The sequence below is a fragment of the Heloderma suspectum genome, chromosome 7 (assembly GCF_057233095.1).
Source record: "Heloderma suspectum isolate Gila_16-S chromosome 7, 16-S_ref, whole genome shotgun sequence".
NCBI lineage: Eukaryota > Metazoa > Chordata > Lepidosauria > Squamata > Helodermatidae > Heloderma > Heloderma suspectum.
Genome location: NC_139464.1, coordinates 40,949,610 through 40,962,535, shown reverse-complemented (window position 1 = coordinate 40,962,535; position 12,926 = coordinate 40,949,610).

Genomic DNA, 12,926 nt, shown 5'->3' with positions numbered 1-12,926 from the left:
GCCACCATGGGCAGTATCCCATCTGACACAAACACTAATGTAAATTACACCACGCTACTGTAAGTGTAGTGCCAACAGCACCAGGTGGTGCAACAGGTTTTCTGGGGAATTCCATTGTGCTACATGTCTTTTACACTAGTGCAACAGTTTTTTCTATTAATCTTTTAAATTGTGATTTCACAAAACAAAACAAATCAGAAAGAAAGAAAAGAAGAAAAGAAGTTACATGCATAGAAATATTAATATTCCATTAAATACAACATTCTTTAAAAAAAAAACGCCAGGAGATTATGCGTAAGCTTCAAGAAAAGGAGACCAAATATCCACGTATTTATCCATTTGCGAGTGGCGCCTAAATACCACCCGTTCAAATGTTGATAGTGTTGTTACGTTCTCAGTCCATTGCATTATAGGAGGTCAACAGTTGTCCTTCCAGTGTTGTAACATCACTCTTTTGGCTGTCAAAAGGGCTCAGAAAAATGAAAAAATCTATTTGCATTGACCATATGTTAAATTCCAAGGAACTGGTAGATAGTTTAGGAGGACATGTACTTCATTCAGTATTAAAGGGTGTTCCAATACAAAGTTTGTCCACATTACGACCTCCTCCCAAAAAGAGGCGACTATTGGGCATTGTAAAACATATGGATAAGAGAAGCATTAGGTATACTACATCTCCAGCAATTATGTGAATTAGACAATTATGTGAATTAGACTATTTATCGTATGGCACATTTACATTGCATTACAATAAAAACATAGAGCATAATAAATATGAAATGTAAAATATAAAATATAGACAGGAATATTACAAACCTATGTCTAGGTTACAGATGTAGTTTTTTACTTCAGTTGTCACAGCCAGGAAATCAGCAAAGTCTCCACTGGAGGCTCGGTTTTGACACTATGTCACTATATGTTGGATAGTTTGTTTTTCAAGTCTAATGCCTTGCTCAAGCAGGAAAAAAGCTGAAAACCAAACACGAGTCATAACTCTTGCTCTTGGGGTTGAATATAAAATTTTAAGCCATTTCAAAAATTCTACCAGAAACCAAAATTACTCAATGTAGCACCCGTACATTTCCAAAGGATTTTGTCAAAGGCCTTTTCAGCACCCAAAGAGGCACTGGCCACCTGGACAGTTCTTTCTGAATTTAAAGCTATCAGATCAACAGCTGCTGCTCTCAAATTATCACCCCCTGTGCATTTTTAACAAATCCCACCTGGTCTGGTCAGACCAATGTTGTAATAACTTGCTGCAATCTATCAGCTAAAATTGCAGTTAATATTTTAATATGAACATGTATTAACGAAATAGGTCGATAGTTAGCACAGTAAGTATGATCCCTCCCAGGCTTAGGACTAACTGTAATATAAGCATCATTTAGCAATGAGGAAAGAGAACCTGATTCAAATACATATTTATAAAGATGATAAAGCTTTGGAGCTAAAAGGCTAGAGAATGTTTTATACTAGTGCTGTGCACCGCTTCTGTCTGAAGCCCAAATAACGAGTTGAAGTGGGCTGTTTTGGAGGTGCCTCCATGTGGTACGAGGCGGAGCAGAATAGCAACGAAGCACACCAGAGCGAAGCAGCTTGTATACAAAGCACCTTGTCCAGCTCGGTGATTCGTTCTGAGCAATCCAGACAGCCTGGCACCAAAAGTATCAACTTCAGGAAGTTCAGCAAAGGGTGAACTAGGAGGAGCAGGAGGAGGGAGGGAGGGAGGGAGGGAGAATGGAAACTCGAGTTGCCAAATCAGGGCTGAACGTAACCCAGCAAACTCAATCAGAGACAATGGGGGGGGCGGGGGGAAGATTGAATAACTGGAGAAAAACGGCTGTGTTTCAGAGACAAGATATCACTCTGGTGGTGTTACTTAGGGATATGAGAAGTGAGAAAGCCCCCACAGCCCCTGCTCTGCTTGCTGGTGCCTCCGCCGCGATCGCCATGTTCTTAAAATACATGGCGATTGGAAGTCTATGTGCACATAGACTTGTACACAAAAAGCACTGTGAATCACCCAGGCAGGAGGAGGAGGTGAGGCACACGTCCCCTCCACTCGCTAGCTGTCTCCTCCTCATGAGCAGGAGACAGCTAGCAGTCCTTGGGGGTGTTTCCACCAGCGATTTACCCCCTCAGTTGACAAGGCACAGCGCCCCTTCGTTATAGACATCCTGAGGGTTAAAATGGGGGCTGGTTTCTGTCTTTGTGTTGAAAGAAAGTAAAACAAGGATCCATGAAATCCTTGGAAAAAAATACGAAAAAATATCATATGAAATCAGGAGGATCCCTTTTTTATTTTTTGGATCCTCATTTTACACAATCCCCTTTGTGTTTGCTGCTCTCTTTCCCAGCACAAGCATATGTCTGTCTACTCAGAAGTAACTCCCATTGTGCTCAATGAGGCTTGGTCCTGAAATGCAGGTGCATCTGGACTTTCAGGGGAAAGGAGAAAGGGTGGGGAGGGGGGGAAGCCTCTTTTATTGGTTGAGCAGGCCCTGCCGGTCAGAAGATGTTCACTCCAACCCCCAGCCCCACAAGGAAGTATGTTCTGTGAAGCGATTTTTACTGGTGTGGAGAATCTGCTCATGGAGCCCTGCATGGACCATATTGCAGCAAAGCTGATTTCTTTTAAATTACAATCCAGTATTTCTCCATTAGCTTCCCCTTCCATTGTTGTGGAAGCATGGCCATAGACAACCGAGCAGGCGGGGGGGGGGGGATGGTGGCATGGCGCTGAGAGGTACAGCTTTTTGCTTTGAGAGGTTTTGTGGAAAAACTCAAATTTCAGCTGCACCTAGCACAAAGAGTACTGGGCCGAACTGTCTGAAATTTGGGAGGTGGGATCCCCTCCAAGTCAGCAGACGGGCCCCAAGTTTCATGTATTTATCATGAAAACTGAAAAAGTTATGGCCATTTGTGTTTTCCCATTCAAGTCAATGGGAAAACGCCCAAACCAAGTGGTCCAGATATCCGAATCTCACTTTGGATCTGGAACCGAGTCAAAGTGGAGGGGGTCTGAATTGGTCTGAGTCAAAGGGGGTTAATTAGGAGGGTCCAAAGCGGCAGGCGAAGAGAAGTGAGGGGTCCATGCACAGCCCTATTTTATATCACTCAGTTGGGAACCCATGCGGATCAGGGGATTTCCCAGTGTTCATATTCATAATTGCTTTCATAATTTCTTCCACATAAGTTACATTAGTGCTCATGTTGCACTGGATACTGTCCCATATTTATACACTCTAGTACAGGGGTCCCCAACCCACAGGCTGCGGACCAGTACCGGTCCGTGGCCTGTTAGGAACTGGGCCATAGTAGGGGTGTGTGAAACCCCCTTACCTTGGGTCCATGGGGGTCCGCAGTGGGGGGAGGTGATCCATCCCTCCCCCCCGGAATCCTCACCAGCCCTGGCTGGCTTCACTCCGCAGCAAGTCCACGGAGCTGTGGCCGGCTTCGGCCACTAGCGGACTTCCGGCCACTGGAACACAAATGGCATCTGCATAGCATTTGCATCCCTGTTCTTCAAGTAATAGGCTACATAAATCTTTATGTAGCCTATTACTGCAAAGCACAGGGATGCAAATGGAGTCGGCTGTGCTGGACGCCATTTGCATCTGCAGTCTGGGCGCAGTGGGTAGACAGCAGCGGACCGTCCCAGACCAGCCACAGCCAGGTAGGTTCCGTCCCGGGGGGATTTTGGGGGGTGGCGAGGAGGTAGTCCATTCCGCCACAGACTCCGGGGGGGGGGGGCGGATTCTAAAGAATCCAGCCTCATTGGAGTCCATGGCAGATTTCTCCACCATCCCTATATTTTAGTCCGCGTGTGGTCTGCCCATTATTTTATTTACCACTTCCATCCGCGAGTCTTTCCCGCACTGCACACTTGTCTCTGTCACAGTTTTGGTAAGCCCACAGGCTAACCCTAGCCAAAATGAGTAAAAAATAAATGTCGCTGGACAGCTTCTTTGAAAAGGGGGAAATACCCAATGATGAGACAGCAGAAGACTCTAAGACTGCCAACAAAAAGAAAGCTGCAGTTAAAAGAAAATACCAAGATTCCTACCAAGAGTTCTACTTAAATTACAGGTTCATTGCAACAGGTGATTCACATTCTCCAATCCCGCTTTGTATAATATGTGGCGACCAGCTATCCAACGAAGCCATGAAACCTTCAAAACTGCTTCGCCATGTTGAGACCAAGCATCCTGCATTAAAAGACAAGCCTTTGGAGTTTTTCAAAAGAAAAAAATGTGAACACGAAGAACAGAAGCAATTATTGAAGGCCACCACTTCATCAAATGTGTCTGCACTGAGAGCATCATTCTTAGTGGCTAACCGCATTGCTAAAGCTAAGAAACCCTTTACTATTGGTGAAGAGTTGATCCTGCCTGCTGCTAAGGACATTTGCCGTGAACTTTTAGGAGAGGCTGCAGTTCGAAAGGTGGCACGTGTTCCTCTTTTAGCTAGCACCATAACTAGATGAATTGATGAAATAGCAGAGGATATTGAGGCACAATTGTTAGAGGGGATTAATGAGTCACCGTGGTACGCAATCCAGGTTGACGAGTCTACCAGTGTTGACAACAAGGCAACAATGCTTGTTTTTGTGTGATATATTTTTCAGGAGGATGTGCATGAGGATATGTTACGTGCCTTTTTGTTGCCAACCAACACCACAGCTGCAGAACTATTCAAGTCTTTGAATGATTACATATCAGGAAAACTGAATTGGTCATTTTGTGTCGGTGTAGGCATGGACGGAGCGGCTGCCATGACGGGAGGGCTTTCTGGTTTCACTACTCGAGTCAAGGAGGTCGCTTCTGAATGTGAGTCTACGCACTGTGTCATCGATAGAGAAATGCTGCCTAGCCGAAAAATGTCACCTGAACTTAACATTTTGCAGAATGTGATTAAAATTATCAACCACATTAAAGCACATGCCCTTAACTCACGTCTGTTCGCGCAGCTCTGTGAGGAGATGGACGCAGAGCACACACGTCTTCTCTTATACACAGAAGTGAGATGGCTTTCTAAAGGTAGATCACTGGCCAGAGTTTTTGAGTTACGAGAGCCGCTCCAGAGATTTCTTTTAGAAAAACAGTCACTACTGGCAGCACATTTCAGTGACACAGAATGGGTCACAAAACGTGCTTACTTGTGTGACATATTCAACCTGCTCAACGAACTCAATCTGTCACTTCAGGGGAGAACGACAACTGTGTTCAAGTCGGCAGATAAAGTGGCTGCATTCAAAGCCAAACTGGAAGTATGGGGATGACGAGTGAACATTGGGACTTCTGACATGTTTCAAACATTAGCAGAGATTTTGAAAGAGACTGAGCCAGGACTTCTTTCTCCCACCTGGTGCATGATCACATATCTCAGCTTTCAAAAGAGTTGGAGCATTACTTCCCAACCACAAAAGACCCCCGAACTGGGAAGGAATGGATCCGCAACCCATTTGTGAATAAGGCAGGTGAACCGACTTTGTCCGTGCTAGAAGAGGATCAACTGCTTGAGATTGCAAATGACAGTGGCCTTCAAAGTATGTTTGAGACAAGTTCAAATCTTCATACATTCTGGATTAAAGTCAAGGCGGAATATCCTGAGATTGCAACAAAATCACTGAAAAGCCTGCTTCCATTTCCAACATCCTATCTTTGTGAAGCAGGGTTTTCTACAGTGACAGCAACCAAAACGAGATTACAGAGTAGACTGGACATAAGCAACACACTTCGGGTGTCACTGTCTCCCATCACCCCCAGATGGGACCGTCTAGTTGCAGGAAAGCAAGCTCAGGGCTCCCACTGATTCTGCATCGTGGTGAGTTGTATAATTATTTCATTATATGTTACAATGTAATAATAATAGAAATAAAGTGCACAATAAATGTAATGTGCTTGAATCATCCCGAAACCACCACCCCCACCCCAGTCTGTGGAAAAATTGTCTTCCATGAAACCGGTCCCTGGTGCCAATAAGACTGGGGACTGCTGCTCTAGTACATAAACTCAGAAGTCTGAGCCGTATATTAATAGCAGTCTGCAGTATCATACTCAAAGAATTTCCTAAATGTAGTCTGTAGTGAAACGAGTGATGGGCTTCACCTAGAGCAGGGCTAGGCAACCCAGTGCCCTATAGATGTGTTGGACTACAACTCCCATAAGCCCCAGGCAGCCTGGCCAAAAGTTAGGAATTATGGGTGGTGTGGTCCAAAACTTCTGAAGGACACCAGGTTGACTACCCCTGACCTGATTCAAACTCCTGCTTAGCCAGAAAGCTCACCACATGACACTGGGCAAGTCGTTTTCCCTCCACCTAACTTCACAAGGCTCTTGAGGATAAAATGAGATCAAACCCATGTACTAAACTGGATGAATGGCAAAAACAAATCCGATAAAATTGAAATAAAATACTTGATTCCACAGCCACCTTCCCTAAAGCACTTGGCACCATTTCATAAGGATACCTAAGAAATGGCTACTTTGAAGTGACCATGTCAGCAGAAATCTACCGCCAAGCCCTCAAAGTCTCCCTCTATCTCTGCAGAAATACAAAACGTCTCTGCGCATTCTAAGAGTAGCTTTCTATCGTGTTACAATTTCCATTCATACAGGGCCGGCCCTACCATTAGGCAGAGTGCGATAATCACCTCAGGCAGCAGATTTGGAATCATGGAAGGTGGCAAATTACTAATTATTGAATAGAATCATAGAATAGTAGGGGTTGGAAGGGGCCTATAAGGCCATCGAGTCCAACCCCCTGCTCAATGCAGGAATCCAGGTCAGAGCATCCCTGACAGATGGCTGTCCAGCCTCATTTTGAAAGCCTCCAGTGTGGGAGAGCCCACCACCTCCCTAGGTAATTGGTTCCATTGTTGTATTGCTCTGACAGTCAGAAAGTTTTTCTTGATGTTCAGCCAGAATCTGGCTTCCTATAACTTGAGCCCATGATTCCGTGTCCTGCACTCTGGGATGATCAAGAAGAGATGCTGGCCTTCCTTTCTGTGACAACCTTTCAAGTACTTGAAGAGCACTATCGTATCTCCCCTCAGTGTTCTTTTCTCAAGGCTAAACATGCCCAGTTCTTTCCGTCTCTCCTCATAGGGCTTTGTGTCCAGTCCCGTGATCATCTTTGTTGCCCTCCTCTGGACCCTCTCCAGTTTGTCTGCATCCTTCTTAAAGTGTGGTGCCCAGAACTGGACACAGTACTCCAGATGAGGCCTAACCAGAGCTGAGTAGAGCGGAACTAGTACTTCCCGGGATTTGGAAGCTATGCTTCTATTAATGCAGCCCAAAATAGCATTGGCCTCTCCCCAGTTTGAGAAGGTCCCATTGATAAGCACTCTTTGAGTCCGATTCTGTAGCCAACTGTGGATCCACCGGATCGTTGTTTCATCTAGCCCACTTAGATCTAGTTTGCTTATCAGGAGATCATGGGGCACTTTGTCGAAAGCTTTGCTGAAGTCGAGGTATATGATTTCTACAGCATTCCCACGGTCCACAAGGGAGGTTACTCGATCAAAAAATGAGATCAGATTCGTCTGGCAGGACTTGTTTTTGACAAATCCATGTTGGCTTCGAGTAATCACTGCATTGTTTTCAAGGTGCTTACAGATGGATTGCTTTATCATCTGCTCCAGAATTTTCCCTGGGATTGATGTCAGACTGACTGGTCTGTAGTTGCCAGGTGCCTCCTTTTTACCCTTTTTGAAGATAGGGACAACATTAGCCCTCCTTCAGTCATCTGGCACTTCACCCGTCTTCCATGATTTCTCAAAGAGAATAGACAGTGATTCTGAGAGTTCTTCTGCCAGTTCCTTTCTTACTCTAGGATGCGTTCATCCGGCCCTGGAGATTTGAACTCATTCAAAGTCATTAGGTGTTCCTTGACCATATGCCTATCGATCTCAAGCTGCAATCCTGCCCCTTCAGCCTGCACTTCACCTTTGCCGGGGGGGGGGGGGTCATAGACCCTCTTTTGGGAGAAGACTGAGCCAAAGTAGGAATTGAGCACCTCTGCCTTTTCTTTGTCATCTGTTATCTATTTGCCATCCTTATTTAATAGCTGAACAACCATTTCTTTCCTCTGCCATTTGCATTCGCCATGATTGCATTTTTACGGCTAGGGAGGGAGAGTGGTGCTTGTGAGGTTTTCTGCTTTGGGTGCCAAAATAAATTGGCTGGCCTTAGGTACTGCGTACCTTGCCTTGGTGCAGGGGGAGGAGCACCATTTGCTGCTCTGCCTCAGGCAGCAAAATGTTCTAAGTTGGCCCTGCACTCATGGGAGCATTTCCACAACCCTCTTCCCTGGACTTAAAATGCCATAAATTCAGTGTTAAAGTGAACTGCACTTTAAAGTGAACACTTTAAACAAAGTGAACACTTTAAACTCTAAAGTGAACTTTAAATGAACACTTTAAACAAAGTGAACATGTTAAAGTGAGCACTTTAACACATAAATTCAGTGTTAAAGTGAACTGCACTTCAGTAGGTATGGATGCACCAAAGTAGAGGTTTGCTGTCCATTGTTTTGGCACAGCAGACAGAACATCAGTGCTTTACTGCTGATGTTACTGCTGGAAACCGTTGTTGTTCAAGAGAATGGGTGGAAATACACACACTATCTGACAATTCTACACACCCTCATCAAACTACAATTTCCAGAATTCTTTGAGAGATAAGGCAGTCTTCAAACTGGTATAGAATACATTTAAATATATCATAACATATGGGAGGCTGAGTTCCTTTTAAAATGCATCTCTCACCAGCCCAACCCAAGATTAATTGTTCATGTGACTTTGGCAGGGAGAAGTGGAGAAATCAGGGAAAAACTCAGCATACCTGTGTTTGACTCTGAAGTAGCCATGAGCGTAACTCTTTCCTACAGTTGAGTTTTGCCATAGAGGTTGGCAAGAGTGATTGAATGAATGGAACTTCTGACATGGAAAGCACTTCTACAGTTTGGTCTTCTCCACATAGAGCCATTCAGACTGCTTTGTTTCTGGGGTGGGGGGTGGAATTATATGCCACTCTTCACCAAAAGTATTCATTTGTGGCTACAAATAGACCAAAAAACACACAGAATAATATCGTGTTTAGGTGTTAACATACACACACACACACAGAATTGTGTGAGGTGGAGATCGCACTTTCTGGCCTTACCCCCACTCTGTTTTATTTATTTATTTACATGATTGATTTCTATACCACTTTATATCTAACAACATTCCAGAGCAGTCAACAATAAAAGAAAGAAAAAATAATCAAAATACAAAATTAACATATCAAAACCAGATCATGTCAATAAAACTCTACCTGATAGATCTGGGAAAACATGTTTAAATAAAAATGTCTTCAGCAGGCACCAAAAATAAAACAACGTCAGCGTCTGCATGACATCAACAGGCAGGGAGTTCCACAGAGAGGGAAGCAGTGCACTAAAATTTCTACTCTGCGTGAACTCCAGTTGGACTGCAGGTCCATGTGGAACTACCAGGAGTGCCTGAAGACCTCAGTGACCAGGAAGGCTGGTAAGGGAGAAGGCGATCTCTCTACTGTATTCCCATGACTTGGTTCCATCATTCTCAATGCATTGGAGGGTAACTTCTGCAGCAGAGAGCCTGCCTTTTCATTGAGGATCCCCACACAGTTTCATTCAGGACCCAATACTGATTGCAAAGGTTTCTGAATTGTGTGGGGAGCCTTCACGAGTATAGCAGGCTCACCCTGTTGCAGACTTTGGCCTCAAATACATGGAGGAGGAGCTGAGCAGTGGACATGCAATGGAGATGAACAGTGCAATCCTATGCATGTCTACTCGGAAACAAATCTCACTGAGTTCAGTGTGCCTTGTTGTTGTTGTTGTTGTTCAGTCGTTCAGTCGTGTCCAACTCTTCGTGACCCCATGGACCATAGCACGCCAGGCCTTCCTGTCCTGCGCTCTCTCCCGGAGCATGCTCAAGTTCATATTCATTGCATCGGTGATGCTATCTAGCCATCTCATCCTCTGCCGTCCCCTTCTCCTTTTGCCTTCAATCTTTCCCAGCATCAGGGTCTTTTCCAGAGAGTTTTCTCTTCGCATTAGGTGGCCAAAATATTGGAGCTTCAGCTTCAGTATCTGTCCTTCCAGTGAGCACTCAGGGTTGATTTCCTTTAGGATGGACTGATTTGACCTCCTTGCAGTCCAGGGGACTCGTAACAGTCTTCTCCAGCACCACAGTTCAAAAGCATCAATTCTTCAGTGCTCAGCCTTCTTTATAGTCCAGCTCTCACAGCCATACATTACTACTGGGAAAACCATAGCTTTGATTAGACGGACCTTTGTCGGCAAGGTGATGTCTCTGCTTCTTACTATGCTGTCTAGGTTGGCCATAGGTTTCCTCCCAAGGAGCAAGCGTCTTTTAATTTCATGGCTACAGTCACCGTCTGCGGTGATCTTGGAGCCCAAGAAAGTAAAATCTGTCACTGCTTCCATTTCTTCCCCTTCTATATGCCAGGAAGTGATAGGGCCAGATGACATGATCTTAGTTTTTTTAATGTTGAGTTTCAAACCAGCTTTTGCACTCTCCTCTTTCACCCTCGACAAGAGGCTCTTTAGATCCTCTTCGCTTTCTGCCATTAGGGTGGTATCGTCTGTGTATCTGAGGTTGTTGATAATTCTCCCGGCAATCTTAATTCTGACCTGTGATTCATCCAACCCGGCATTTCTCATGATGTACTCTGCATATAAGTTAAATAAGCAGGGTGACAATATGCAGCCTTGTCGTACTCCTTTCCCAATTTTGAACCACTCGGTTGTTCCATCTCTGGTTCTTACTGTTGCTTCTTGACCCTCGTACAGGTTTCTCAGGAGACAGGTAAGGTGGTCTGGTACTCCCATCACTTTAAGAATTTGCCACAGTTTGTTGTGATCCACACAATCAAAGGCTTTAGCGTAGTCAATGAAGCAGAAATAGACGTTTTTCTGGAATTCTCTTGCTTTCTCCATGATGCAGCGAATGTTGGCGATTTGATCTCTAGTTCCTCTGCCTCTTCGAAACCCAGCTTGTACTTCCGGTAGTTCTCGGTTCGCATACTGCTGAAGCCTAGCTTGTAGGATTTTGAGCATCACCTTGCTGGCATGTGAAATGAGCGCAATGGTGCAGTAGTTTGAACACTCTTTGGCGTTGCCCTTCTTTGGAATTGGAATGTAAACTGACCTTTTCCAGTCTTGTGGCCATTGTTGAGTGTTCCAAATTTGTTGGCATATTGAATGCAGCACTTTAACAGCATCATCTTTTAGGATTTTAAATAGCTCAGCTGGAATACTGTCATCTCCGCTAGCTTTGTTGTTACTAATGCTTCCTAAGGCCCACTTGACTTCACTCTCTAGGATGTCCGGCTCAAGTTCAGTGACCACACTATCATGGCTATCAGGGACATTCAGATCTTTCCTGTATAGTTCTTCTGAGTATTCTTGCCACCTCTTCTTAATCTCATCTGCTTCTGTTAGGTCCCTGCCTTCTTTGTCCTTTATCATGCCCGTCTTTGCACAAAACGTTCCCTTGAGATCTCCGATTTTCTTGAAGAGATCTCCTGTCTTTCCCATTCTATTGTTTTCCTCGATTTCTTTGCATTGTTCATTTAAGAAGGCCTTCTTGTCTCTCCTTGCTATTCTCTGGAACTCTGCATTCAGTTGGATATATCTTCCCCTTTCTCCCTTGCTTTTCGCTTCCCTTCTTTCCTCAGCTACTTGTAAAGCCTCCTCAGACAGCCACTTTGCTTTCTTGCATTTCTTTTTCTATGGGATGGATTGAGTTGCTGCCTCCCAAACAATGTTACAGACCTCTGTCCATAGTTCCTCAGGCACTCTGTCTATCAGGTCTAATCCCTGAAATCTATTCCTCACCTCCACTGTATATTAATGAGGGATATGATTTAGGTCATATCTGAATGGTTTAGTGGTTTTCCCTACGTTCTTCAATTTAAGCCAAAATTTTGCAACAAGAAGCTCATGATCTGAGCCACAGTCAGCTCCAGGTCTTGTTTTTACTGGCTGTATAGAGCTTCTCCATCTTTGGCTGCAAAGGACATAATCAATCTGATTTCGATATTGACCATCTGGTGATGTCCATGTGTAGAGTCGTCTCTTGTGCTGTTGGAAAAGAGTGTTTGCTATGATCAGCATGTTCTCTTGGCAAAACTCTATTAGCCTTTGTCCTGCTTCATTTTGTACACCAAGGCCATGCCTGCCTGTTATCCCAGTGATTTCTTGACTTCCTACTTTAGCATTCCAATCCCCTATGATGAAGAGGACATCTTTTTTTGGTGTTAGTTCTAGAAGGTGTTGTAGGTCTTCATAGAACCGATCAACCTCAACTTCTTCGGCATCAGTGGTTGGGGCATAGACTTGAATTACTGTGATGTTGAATGGTTTGCCTTGGATTCGTACTGAGATCATTCTATCATTTTTATGATTGTACCCCAGTACTGCTTTTCCCACCCTTTTGTTGACTATGAGTGCTACTCCATTTCTTCTAAGGGATTCTTGCCCACAATAGTAGATATGATGGTCACCTGAATTAAATTCGCCCATGCCTGTCCATTTTAGTTTGCTGATTCCCAAGATGTCGATGTTCAATCTTGCCATCTCATGTTTGACCACCTCCAGCTTACCTTGATTCATTGATCTGACATTCCAGGTTCCTAAACAATATTGTTCTTTACAGCATCGGATTTTCTTTTCACCACCAGACACATCCACAGCTGAGTGTCCTTTCAGCTTTGGCCCAGCCGCTTCACTCTTTCTGGCGCTACTCGGAAATACCCTCTGCTCTTCCCCAGTAGTATATTGGACACCTTCCGACCTGAGGGGCTCATCTTCCGGCGTCATATCTTTTAGCCTTGTGATACATTCCATGGGGTTTTCTTGGCAAGAATACT